This window comes from Zeugodacus cucurbitae, chromosome 2 (assembly GCF_028554725.1).
Source record: "Zeugodacus cucurbitae isolate PBARC_wt_2022May chromosome 2, idZeuCucr1.2, whole genome shotgun sequence".
In the NCBI taxonomy this organism is placed as follows: Eukaryota; Metazoa; Arthropoda; class Insecta; order Diptera; family Tephritidae; genus Zeugodacus; species Zeugodacus cucurbitae.
In genome coordinates, this window is record NC_071667.1 from 54,044,714 (window position 1) to 54,058,727 (window position 14,014).

Sequence of the window (14,014 nt, forward strand, 5' to 3'; positions counted from 1 at the left end):
AAAAATTAAAATTATTATTTATATTTTAAAATATTTGAAAATATTGAAAATTCATTGGTCCATATTTCTTCAAAAATGAGCCATGATTAATTATTTTTTCGTGCTTGAATTGGAGGGAGTCGATGTTGCCGACCATTGGTTCCAAAAAAAAGACGCTACATTCCATACAACCAACGAAACTATCAATTTATTGAAGGAAACTTTTATCTCGCGTCCTGAGCCTGTGTCGTGACCTCAAAGATCGTGCGATTTAACACAGCTATACTACTCTTTGTGGGGCTATATGAAGTCGGTTGTCTACGCAGATTGGTCCAAGAATATTGAGACCTTAAAATAATATTCTGCGCGTTATTGCTGACTTACCGCCCCAATTCTTGCAAAAGTGATTGAAAATTGTACCTCTCGGCTAGAATTTATTCAAACCGTCGCGGCTGACTTGGTCACATGCCCCAAATCCTCTGTTACACATAATGACAAACCCTTATCTTTATAATAAATCTAAATCCATAAAATTAAATTGTATTCGTTGTATTTCTTCTTAAAAACGACCACTTGTCTAAAGAAACACTATTTACATACTCGGCTAGGTACCTTGTACTACTTTTTTGTTGGGAGTGGACATATCCAATATGTATGTGATTGGCGTTGCAACCGTTTACCCGGTTATAGCTGAATCGACGACGAGTGCGCCACTTATCTCTTTTCTTCGCAGTTCGGCGCCAGTTGGAGATCCCAAGTGTAACCAGGTCGCTCTCCACCTGGTCCCTATAACGGAGTGGAGGCCTTCCCCTTCCTCGACTTCCTCCGGCGGGTACTGCATCGAACACTTTCAGGACTGGAGTGTTTTCGTCCATTCGGACAACATGACCTAGCCAGCGTAGCCACTGTCTTTTTATTCGCTGAACTACATATGTAAATGTCGTCGTATAACTCGTACAGCTCATCGTTCCATCGTCTGCGGTATTCGCCGTTGCCAATATTCTGAGCACCATAAATGAATGATAAGCGACTTGTAGAGTTTTTTTGGTTCGTCGAGAGAGGACTTTACTGTTCAATTGCCTACTCAGTCCCCAAAGTAGCACCTGTTGGCAAGAGTGATTCTGCGCTGGATTTCGAGTCTGACATTGTTCGTGTTGTTGATGCTGGTTCCCAGGTATACGAAATTACCTACGACTTCGAAGTTACAACAACAGTGACGTGGGAGCCAAGACGCGAATGCGCTGACTGTTTGTTTGATGACAGGAGATATTTCGTCTTGTCCTCATCCACCTCCAGACCCATTCGCTTCGCCTCCTTATCCATGCGGGTAAAAGCAGAACAAACGGCGCGGTTGTTGCTTCCAATGATATCAATATCATCGGCGTACGCCAGCAGCTGTACACTCTTATAGAAGATTGTACCTTGTCTATTTAGCTCTGTAGCTCGTATTATTTTTTCCATCATCGGGTTAAAGAAATCACACGAGAGTGAGTCACCTTGTCTGAAACCTCATTTGGTATCGAACGGCTCGGAGAGGTCTTTCCCGATCCTGACGGAGCTTTTGGTGTTGCTCATCGTCAGCTTACATAGCCGTATTAGTTTTGCAGGGATACCAAATTCAGACATCGCGGCGTAAAGGCAGTTCCTTTTCGTGCTGTCGAAAGCAGCTTTATAATCGACGAAAAGGTGGTGTATGTCGATCCTCTTTTCACAGGTCTTCTCCAAGATTTGGCGCATGGTGAATATCTGGTCAGTTGTCGATTTTCCAGGTCTAAAGCCACACTGATAAGGTCCAATCAGTTTGTTGACGGTGGGCTTTAGTCTTTCACACAGTACGCTCGATAGAACCTTATATGCGATGCTAAGGAGGCTTATCCCACGATAGTTGGCGCAGATTGTGGGATCTCCCTTTTTATGGATTGGGCAGAGCATATATAGAAAACTATTTATGAACCAATTGAGACCATATGACACTATTTTCCAAAATAATGGATTGGGGAACTGAATTAATAGAAGCCGGAACAGTCATGAATGTTGTGGCCTATATTTTGGGATCGCGTGGCATAATTTTCATCAACTATTATTACATTCACGAGGTGACTCAGATTGTTTACATATCCCCAAAAATTCTCAAATCTAGTCTCTCTACTGTTCTCAGATCTCTGTATACTGTATAAAAAGGCAATGAGGCAAAAGTACATTAAAAATATCACCGTAAAGGTACAATCCCAAAACAGTCTTGTGCAGCTTCTTCATTTATCCAGTGTAATCATTATTCAATCGTATTATAAATAATCATTTTTGTGCAATATTTTTAAATAATAACTTAAAAAATAGATTATTATTAATTTAATTAAATTTTATTTTATTTTATTTTTTTATATTTTATTTTATTTTCATTTTCTTTTAATTATTTTTCTTCATATCTCTTTCATCATATAGACACTACACGCATTGGCAAGATTTGTGTGAGAAAACTCAATGTGTGGCAATGTGAAAGCGATCTTTCAACAACAATCGCAGACTTAAGAATAGACTAAGCCAATTAGAAATGCTCTTGAAATGAAAATTGTCGACGAGTTGTGGCGGAGCAATGACAAACAGTGGCAGAACTTTACGAAAATGACGCGTCAGAATGTGACGGAGAAATGCATTAAGGTAGGAAAAATCGAAATGAAATTATTAAATTTGATTTGAAATCGATCAATTGATTGAAGTGAAAATTTCGCTTAGTAAGAAGCAATAGAATTGAAGAAGAAGTGAAGCTTTAATGAGTGAGCTGTGTGAGTTGTGTTTATTTGTACACATACAGTGTAGTATAAAAGTGTTTTTTATTTTATTTTTTAAATCACAGTGTTATTGATTTGCCGTTATTATTTTATGAAAATGATTTATATTGCTTATTTATTGCTAAATTTTATGAATTTATATTGATTTGGCGCTTTCAAGCGCTTTATTAACATTATTACATTCTTTGTTGTTGTTGTTATTGTTGCTGTTGGCATTACTGTTGTTTGTTTGTCATTTACTTTGACCTAATTTCTATTTCACGTACACCAGAGAATGTAAAATATAGAGAAGGTTCACGGCGGGCTAGTTGGCCACACTAATTTGCTTTTCGAAGGGGTACTCGTTTCTATAAGGAAGTTTCACCACAGAATTCTATAAGGAAGTTTCACCACTGTTTAACATCAGAGGGCTAGAAAATAGCAGAATTGAGCGTTTGCAGTGTTAAATGAGAAAAATTGTGTTAATTTCTATGTTAGGAAATGTACGCTTACATATTTGCCTATATACAATGCGCATATGACTTTTTTGCATATAATTTATAGATATTTTGTTGATAATTGATATGAAGGCACATACCCACATACATACATATGTAATGCTTTACAATATCTAATAACCTAAATTACTTTATATTCTTATTTAAATGTAACATAATAATACTACATTTATTTACTTTAGTCATTAAAATGTCACATAAAATCATAAATATGTATATTATCACAAAATGATAAACGTACGCGCATTCGTAATTACATATGTGCACATGTAAACAAATATCAAAAGAACCATTCGAATTGTGTCTATATGTCAATTTGTCAACATTCAATATATGTATGTATGTATGTAAATAAATATGTGTACTCATGGCTTCATATAAGATCTTCGTTGCCACGGACAACGACGAATGGCCGTAGCTTATGATTTTTTTGTGTTCATGTCAAAGAGCTGTAAGGAATGTGGAGCGTACGCAGGCAAAGAGGCCCAGATGTCCAACATATAATGTCTTTAAGTTTTATGCCTTGTTTCTTTAAAAGATCATTAGTAGTTATTCTAAATATGATTTAATACGTTGGTAGATATTAAAATTCATTTAATTATATAGATAACTAATTAATACTTCAATATTTGACAATACATATGAAGCGCAAATATTATTACGGCGGGGTCACTTGAAACGGCCCTGTAAAGCTCGATGTGTCGAAAAATTGATGGCCGCCTGCGCAATGCCAAAGCAACGCATCATTGTGTTGTTGGTAGAAAATCGGCTTGTCGTAAATATGTATGAATATGTATGAGCAAGCAAACATATCGACATAAATTTTTGTGAGCCACAGAATTTTTGCTGAAAAATATTTTAAATCGACTCAAGGGCTATGTTGCCATTTTTATCCTTTTTTAGATTTTGCGGCGTTGCAACTTTTCCTTTTGCAGGGAACATTAGAAAAATCTTCAATTTATGATTTTTGTCATCGTCGCGAAAAGGCGTTTGTTGGCATGGCATGCGCGGAGAGATGTGTATGGCTCTGCTTTTATGAACGAAGCAACTTTGCCAAGTGAATGTGCGCCTGCGTTCATGAATGAAAATGTTTTTGTTGTGTTTACTACAATATTTGGCTACGTCGATTGGCTGCCATATTGACTTGTGATGCTGCTTATGCGTTTGAGGCGCTTGTTGTTTTTGTAGAACAATGCTTTTGATTTTTTGTGATGGTTGGCAGATTTACGTGCACGCATATGCAATTGTAAGTTTGTGTGTTTGTTCAGTACATACAAACATATGTATGTATATGCATACAGAGCAATGCGCGCACATTTGAAATGTCCTTCACTGATAAGTGATAATGAGACAATTCGAATTTTTGAAGACATATGTACCTGTATATGTACATATATATGTACATACGTAAGTTTCAGTTTATGCAAGTTTAAGTTACGAAATATGTAGTTCATTATAGTGTTATAGGAAATGTATTTAGTATAAAAATATAAACATATTTTTATGAAAGTATGTACATACATATGTATATTATTATAGAACATTACATAAATATGTGCGTCCGTTTGAATTTTTTTTTACAAATATACCTCTGAAATCGCATAATTTATTTGAAATATTTTCAATTGTGGATGCATTCATAAATATCAGCAAAAAGAATTTCATATCAGTTGTATATAGTAAGCATATAAATGCATCAACATATAAACAAAGAGCCTAACATGCGTCAATAATAGAAATGTAAACCTCTGAGCATATTTTTCAATTAATACTCAGCTCTGTTACGAGGCACTGTTAATATTTCTCCTTCCGAGCCAGCCGTGGTGAAACTCGCTTATAGGATTTTGTTAGTTTTTGACAATTCACACGCTGGTCCGCAATTGAACCTTCTCTATATTTTACATTCTCTGCGTACACCTAGAGTTTGTGTGTGTGTCTGTGTTGCAGCAGCAGCAGTACGACACTGACAGTGGTTGCAGCATTGTCAGTCAAACCAAACAGCCAAACGGACAGACAGTCGAAACGGATTGCAGCCACGCTTCAACAAGTGGGCGTGTGGACAATGGTGGGGCATACGAATTGTTGCAAAGCTGCAATAAAATAGTAGCAATCGTTGCAAGTTTTCGTTTGTTGCGGGGGTGAGGCACATCAGTAAGCCAGTTGCTGTTGTTGTACTGGTCATTGCATTCGCTTTGCAATTTCGTGTAAATATGCAATATGAATACTTTATAAATGGCCAATGCAACATTCTTTGTTGTTGTTGTTTTTTGTTAAATTGCGCTTGCAACTTTGTGCGCCGCATGTCAAGTCATCAGTCAAACCGTCATACGGTATCATATGAAGCATGCATCCCAATGCGGATCATTCAACCAGCAAATTTGCAATATTTATTTTACTCGAAATTATGAGATGAGCTCATAGCTACTGGCTAGCGTTTGGTGAAGACAAACAAAATTTTTTTTTTGAATTTTTTAACCTCAAAATTTCATATGCTCACATTTCTATTTGCTAATTTTTCGCTGTGCATTGTAATTGCACTTTCGCATGCTATTGTCTTACCTTATAAACATTTGTATGTAAGTGTGAGTGTGTTTGCTGTCTGCACAGCGCTGGCGTTTGAACTGCATATCCGCTGCAGCGATCGTTTTTGATCGGCTAACCGCTATAATGCGCTGCGGGCGACACTATTTTATAGCGCATTTTTTGTTTTTGTATTTTTATTGTTGTTGTTTCTGTGCGCGATTATCGCTTTTGTAGCTATTTAGCCAGCTCACTGATCGCTTTTGAATGGGCATTAGGATATATAATGCTTCCGCTCAGCGTCTGCTCAAGCGCGCACGACCGCCCGCCCACACGCTCGCCTGCTGGCTGTTTGCCTATCAGCTGCGCTTTGTTCTTTTGTTTACAACTCCCTTACGGTTGTAGGCGCAGTGGTGTGCAAAAGTTTTGAATCATTTTTGGAAAATATTTTTTCCATATTCAATTGTTTAAGACTCTTTCAGATAAATTTTATCAATTCTGCAGATTTTCTTCACTCTATTCAAAATAATCTGCTGAAGAAATTTGAAGTAGATATAAGAATGGATTGAAATTTTTATGAAAAAGAAAGAAAATCATTTTACAAAAATCTGCTCCAATAATGAAATCTCTAGAATTAGATACGAAATAGTGAAATAAACCTCCTTGAAAAATGGTCTATCTTTAGATTGGATTTTCAATCCTTGAAATCTTGCAGAAACCATTCGATTACGTTCATAATATTTCGATCGTTATGAATAATATTTTTCCACTACTCCTCTTGAAATTTATTTTTCCTTTTGGAATTCACGAGAAGACAAGTAGAATGAAATCCAAAATCTTATAAAGCATTTCGGAAAGCTCAATATGGCCTTTCCAGGCTATTTAGCATTCGGCTTTTAGACTGTTTGAAGTTAGCCGCATTGAGAGTATAATTCCATATTAAGATTTTCAGGCTGTCCAGCTTTGCTAGAATAAGCTGTTGGAACATCTTAGAAGTCGTTCGTTCAGTAAACCAAGCGACGAGTCTAGAACCTATATAGTGTATGTAATTGGCGTAGAAACCGATCCGATCCGATTATAGCCGAATCGATAATATCGCTGCATTCTTCTCTTTTCATCGCAATTCGACGCCAGTTGGAAATCCCAAGGATCTGCATCGAACACTTTCAGCGCTGGAGCGTTTTCGTCTCATCGCTTGTTAGCATCGTCCATGCTTCTGCGGTAATGATGAGGGATTTGTAGAGTTTCATTTTGAGGACTTCAAATTCGATAAGCTCAAAGCGTTCAGTTGATACATGAGTGTATCTTGTCATTTTCAGAGTATCCAGATATTTTGACACCACAAATGTTGGTTTTCCTACTGTCTAAATAGAATCCACGTGATCTTCATTCTTATGATCAGCGCCGAAACCTAACTTATTTTATTGAACTAATTTACCGGATACAGGTTCATTTAATAATGCCTCTAAAAAAATCGTATAAAGATTTTTTATCTTATTAAGACTTTTTTATGATTATATTAGATTTTTGCTCTCTACTGTACTCTGTGCCAGCATCAACTTCATATTGCGGCATTGCGGTTATTAAAGTAAATTGCATTTTATTTTATTTTCACATTCGCTAGAAATTTGTCCCATTTTTACAATTAGACAATGCGCCGTCAACCACCGTGAAGTACAGATCTGTACGAGTATGTTTGCCTGAGTGCATATAGTTGCACTCATATGTTGCAGATGTGTTTAAGAATGAAAGTTCTGGAAAGTTGTAAATAATCAATGGGAATCTGATTTGATTTCCTCGGTGTCGGTAATGTTGCTCGATTGTGTGTTCAATAAAGGTATTCGCTTTTGAACTTTCGTTTATTTTCTAGGTCACATTTTATATGCAATCCTGTGAATTATTCTTCTATTAGTTTATTAATGGTGCTTTGAGCCAATTTGTGTCGATTTCAAGCTACATTTATTTTTTGCTCTAAAGAAAAATAAATCGGAAATTGTAAAATATTTAATACAAAATAGGGTAACAAATTTAAGAGAAATTTTGTTTTTTTTTACAATTGTACCTAGTATACAATGATTAAATACTAACAACAATTCAATTCTAATAAGTTAAAAAAGAGTTAATAATAAATTAATAATTAGAGAAATTCATTTGCTGCTACAGTTGCCTTACTAAGTCTGAAGGCCTTTAACGTTTCAGTCGGTTTTCTAGTTCAGCAGTTTCGATGAGTCTGGATGCTTATTCATTTACATGTTGTCTAACCCTCATTTCGTGAGACTTTGCAAGTTTGGTTATTTCGTTTACTACTGAATCCACACCAGTATCATGGTGAAGGTCGGCAGATCAAACATATCAAGGAGCATTAACTATACTTCTTACTAATTTATTTTGGAAGCGCTGAATGCAGGCAATACAGATTTGACTTGACCAACCCCATAGTTGAGCTCCATAGGCCCAAATTGGCTTTAGTACTTGATTATATATAATATAAACAGCTTGTTTTCGATTGAAGGCGTGGATTTCCTACCGACTAGATGGTAAGACTTAGCAAATTTTATATCAAGTTCACCCCTTTTTTCTTGACATGCTCTTTCCAGCGAAGCATAGCATCTAGGGTGATCCCTAGGTATTTAGCATTATTGTGATGTGGTATAGGAGTACCATTTATTCAAATGGGATGGTATGATGTTTTTTAAAGTAAAGTTTACGTGCATTGATTTGGAATCATTTACTTTTATGCGCCACATTTAAGCCCATTTAGTAATTGCATTGACTGCTGTCTGCGCTCGAAGGGTAGATACTGAGGTTTACTCTCCAGCTGCTAACAGGGCTGTGTCATCCGCAAATGTCGCTGTCACATAACTTGAGTCAGTGGGGATATCTCACTTGTAAAAAGCAAGTAAAGTTGTTCCCAACAATGACAATTATGACAAAGCTTCTCTACTTGTCATTATCCATGAAAATTCGGCATCTAAGATGGAAAAATTTTATTTATTTTTATTTCAAAATTTCTTTTTGATCCGTTGTATGATGTGTGTTCAAAAATAATGGTAATTTTCGTTTTTTTTTTTTAATATTCATTCGTCTACATTACTGCTGTCACCTTTAAAATTGTCTTCTTTTGATACGATGCAATTATGCCGGCGCTTCTTCCACACTCCTTAAACACTCAGATAGGTTTTGGATCTTTCAGAGATTTCACTTATGTTTGTAAAAAGTTTAAAGTTCTTTTTGTTTAACTATAGCTCATATTCTTGAAGTCATTGAAAATTTTAGGAAATATTAATTTAAAAATATCTGATTTGATTGATCTCTTGTCAAGCAATTTCAATTATGACATTTTATACTAATTCGATTGTTTTCACTTGCTTACTAATCCGTCTGGGATATTTGTTCAATAATAATAATAACGAATTTTATTTATTTGACTGCGATTATCATTGAATTTGACACAATAAATAATTTACATTAAATAATTTTTTTATTTTTTTAAATTTATTCCTTAATATACGGATTGGATTTATTCGTATGAAACTTATTAATAAGTATTAGAATCTTAAATCTATAAAGTTTGGCAGATAATAAATATTATTCGGACATTTATACTTGTGTTCACCATAAAAATTACTCGCTAAATTAAATGAAAAACTTTTCAAAATATTCAGTGTAAGTTAAACGTGTCAGTTTAAGTATCGGCGGAATTTGGTACTTAACCAGCTGACTCACTAGATTATGCATTGTAGCTATATATATATCTGACCCTTTTGTAGCGACCTTCTTTTAATATTCGTTTACACTTTCAATGCTGTATAAATAGTCGTAAACTTTCTTCGCGCGAAAATAAAAAAATTGAGATTTTGTGTCTCAAAAGTTCCACAGAACGATATGAGTAATTTAACAAAGTAATTAGACAGTTGTTGTGAAATGTAAAGGTGAGCAGACATTACACATTTCTTTAATTACCCAGCTGTGAAACGTCAAATAAGCTTGATTACAGTTAAAATTCCCTAACTGAAATCGAACTAGTGACACAATGAAAAGATCTATACCAAATTTTTTGAAAGTTAGTTTAAGAAGATCAAAATCCAAATAAATGAATTCCTTAGGCAATACTGTTCCTTTGACTATACTATAAATTGTAAAGTTATGTACATATCTTTTTTGAACTGATATGAGACTGATATAATTCTGATCGACATCTGCTGCTAATGATATCTCGTCGAATATTGGTACATTAACTCATTGGTAGTTGCTCACTTGAAAAAAAGAGCTAGCGAATGAGTTGGTCTTGCAATCAGACTAGTTCAAAGTAGTTCATAACTGATTGTTTTGACTGTGGGGTACATTTGTTTCGAAGTTCATATATATGTATGTATTTTGTTGAGTCTATTTACACTAGCGCCCAAAAAGTGCTGCATCATATACTCGTATGTAAATCACAAACGTACTTACATCCACAAGTGTCTGTTAGCAATTGTAACATATTTCGCTTTTCCCTTTCAAGTCCACATTTGTATGTAATGTTTCGTTAGGGTTTTGGAGAAACTTTCTTTTTCATTCAAATGCCTCGAGTGTTTGTCTACAGTTAGCCGTCATAAGTGATTCTCGTTTTCATTTCATTTTCAATATGCAACTGGCACTCCAAAAATCATTGATTAATGATCCGATCCTCCGCGTAGTAAATAAATAATACAAAATAACAACAAACAATTTGTAGCAATTCATTTGAAAATGTGCAAATTCCAATTTAATATGCGCTTTGTTATGACATTTATCATGAGTTTAGATAATAAAATTAGTATTTGTGTTGTAGGTTGCCAGCTGTTTTGGTAGAAAGTGGTTTACAAAAAATTTTTTTTTAATAAATCTTGAAGCTTCAACGCCAATCTTACTCATCATCTGTCTTCATCTAATTTCCTCGAATGTTGTTTTTGTTGTTGTTACAGTTTCGCTAAGGTATCGCATCGCCTGTTTACATTTTGACCGCCACAGTTGCCCATTGCCCACTCTTAACGCTTAGGGGCACAAAGCCGTTAACTGTTATTTTTTCACTCTTTTTGCTTCACCTTTCGCATATTTTGTATCACATCTTCACCGCATCGTCTCTGGTTGTTTTGACCGGATTACGCATTATTTCGGCGTCATTTTCGCATAAGCGTCAAGTGTGCGATGTCTCTATGGCCGGTTGTTACATCAGGGTAGTCGTATAGCGCAAAATCGCTTGTTAAATGAAATGGTCAATAAGTGCAACAATCGATTTGTTTACATTTCATATTTATTTTGCCATTGAAGTTGTACATGGCCTACATGTTATTTATAGTTCGGTTGGCATGTCGGCCTCACTAGTTGGATGACATTGAAAGTAGGGGCGCTTTGAACCTTAACTGGGATTTTTTGAAGTCTATAAACAAATGTTGATATTTTATGAAAAATTAAATATTGGAAAACCCACAAAGAAGTTTCTAGGTCTCAGGCAAGAAAGCTTTATCATTAGTTTTTCTAAGAAGACAATATTAGTAATAACCGCAGTATTGATTTTGCTTTCCCCACTGAGAATATGGTAATTTAATTTATTCTCAAGAAAATTTAGTCACATAATTTTGTTATAATAACCCTTGTATTAACTGATATATAACATAAAGACAACGGGAGAAACAGATGACTAAGGAAAAGGTGTATTCCGATTTTAGCTTTTTCTGTATGAAAGTTTCCATATTTCATAAAGAAAAATAAAAGGGAATTGGGTTCAAAATGGCGTTCTATGGGAAGTAGGTGTGGTTTTAGTCCGATTGTTACCATTTTAACAGTTTGTATATAAAGTATTATGAGCATGTTTTTCACCAATTATTTTTAGAATTGATGGAGTTGTTTGTCAGTTAATTTAGTTAAATCTTGAAAGTGAAGGAAGCTGGGAACGCTGTGATACTTAGTCAGGAACTTTGATTTTATATAGCTACCATAGTATTTTTAAAAAGTCTATATCTGTCTCGTTTAGTTCTTCACTTCGGCGATGTTCACAATGGACCACAAGTCGTTGTCGTCAATTTGAAACAACAGCTTAAGCTAAGCCCTTTAATCGGCATTTTGAACGCCTTAAACGACCGTTTACCCTGATTTCTTGAGTCTGGCGAGCTTGCTTTTATACAGACACAGAATTTGGAAATTTGCTTTGTCGATTGTTATTATGGTCTAAATTTCCTAACTATATATTAGAACGTAAGAAAATGCATAGAGGTTATAGCTCTTAATAGTTAGGTGTGAGATAAGACGCGCTATAAATTGTATATTTTTTAACAGGAGATATTTCAGTTATTAGGCCCGTTTTTATCAAGCAAATAAGAAGAAAACTTTCATCAAATCATATCATCCTAATCTCGACGTCATATGCGAGACCACCGATAATTCAACGACACCAGCCAATCTAAATGCCATTACATTAGAGTTCGGGTTCAGTATTTTTTTTTTTTAATGTTTCTTTGCTCTCCCTTAACACTTAAAACATTTATTTTTATGGATTCTATTTCATAAATCTAAAACCCCACACCATCATTACAAATCTAAACAGACCTATTACAGTCTATATTTCAGCACATTCTCAGCATATGGATAATAAGTCAAAACGTTAGAAAAAGCTGATAATCTAGAGAGTGTTAATTGGTGGGTGTCAAATTATTATGAAAAGCGTATAAATTGTGTTAAATAATTTTGTGGTAAATAACACGCTTGCCAATTTTCCCACTCACGTAAACGCTATTATTCCATGCGCTATCTATACATCGTACTTACATATCTATACATTTATACTTTTCAAAAAGAGAACATAAACCAATGGAAGGTAGTGGGCCAATTTAAGTTGTACAATTGAATATCTAGGCAAATTGTTTATTAATAATTGCTTAAATTAGCTGTTAACTATTGGTTTTGCATGTCAATCCCACTCCCACAAATCGCTGGTCATTTGTTTACTCATAATTCATTGGGATGTGCTGCGTTGAGTTGCAGTGGGAGTTGCGCGGCATGCTGGCGATAATTCAATTTTGGGGCTGGCTTATCACGTTCTCGGCGCAAATCTTCTGCGATTAAAAATATTTGCAATATGCAATTTTATTTCTCTAGTTGTGATTGTTGTAGATTTATTTAATGATGCTTTAAAACAAATTACATAGGCATATTGAGCAATAAATCATTTAACGGATATGCAGTTTTTTTTTTATTTTGAATTCTGATTGTAAATAAAAGTGTATAATCTCCTACTCCACGCTAGATGGCTCTGCTTCGAGCGGGCGGTTTGGTTATTGAATATTGTTTTTAGTTGAGTTTTCACAATTTATCGCATGCGACATATTTGCAGTGCAACTAAAACTGTCGTGCAGTTTTGTTGCCATTAATTGGCATTCAAACTGTTTTACGCAACTCACATACATATATGCTGTAAATTTTATACCAAGTACGCCTCAATTAAAGGTCCCTGCGAAACTTTCAAAAATATCGATTTTTTACCCAATTTGAAACGACATAGAAACAGTCGTTTTTTGTCGTTGCTATAATTGTGAGCGACATAGAAACGACGCTATTGTTTGAAGGAATATTTAAAGTGAAGATGAAAACTCCCAATCGGAAACAGTTTGAAAATGGAAAAATATCCTGCATATGCCAAGGACTTTAGAAAAGGGATAAATCCTTTAAATTTCGATTTTTTTGGAGGGATATTTTTTTTTCTAAAAAAAAAAAACTATATTTTATATCGAAGAGTATATTTAAGATACGAAAAGTCTTAAAATTCAAATTGAAGAAAAAAAGAGTACTCCAACAAAACGAGGAGTTAATAAACAGATACCCAAACCTCCTTTGGCTGGACCACTCGGTAGAGTAGTCGGATTAGCCAGAAGCAAGGAGCATGAGACGCTGGAAGTATAACATATTTTAGAAGAAAGATTGGAGGACGCAGATGTCACCACTACTTCTTTTAAAAAAATCAAATAAAGATGGAAGACTAACATTGCTGTACGTAAGTACAATAATTACAGTGATAATGTTATTTAGAGTCAATAGAGAATAGCATAAAATCCATTAAGGACTGCTGTAAAAATGTGTCTCGTTACATAAGAAATAAATTTTTATATGGGAAATTTTTTATGGGGAAAGTATACTATATAAAATATGTAGACAAATTTCGATAACTTTTCTTAGGCGTTACGATATATGTACTTCAAGAATACCAATTTAGGA

The 14,014-nt window shown here is 34.8% G+C and overlaps 1 protein-coding gene across 1 annotated transcript in view; it reads left to right on the forward strand.

The window, feature by feature from the left end:
- Tmem86a_1 (lysoplasmalogenase-like protein TMEM86A) overlaps nt 1-14,014 on the forward strand; it is a 227,660-nt gene that overhangs the window by 19,578 nt on the left and 194,068 nt on the right. Inside the window, exon 2 of the mRNA XM_054228919.1 lies at nt 2,422-2,637. The gene's annotated coding sequence lies outside the window, so the exon portion shown is untranslated. The remainder of the gene's footprint in view (nt 1-2,421; nt 2,638-14,014) is intronic.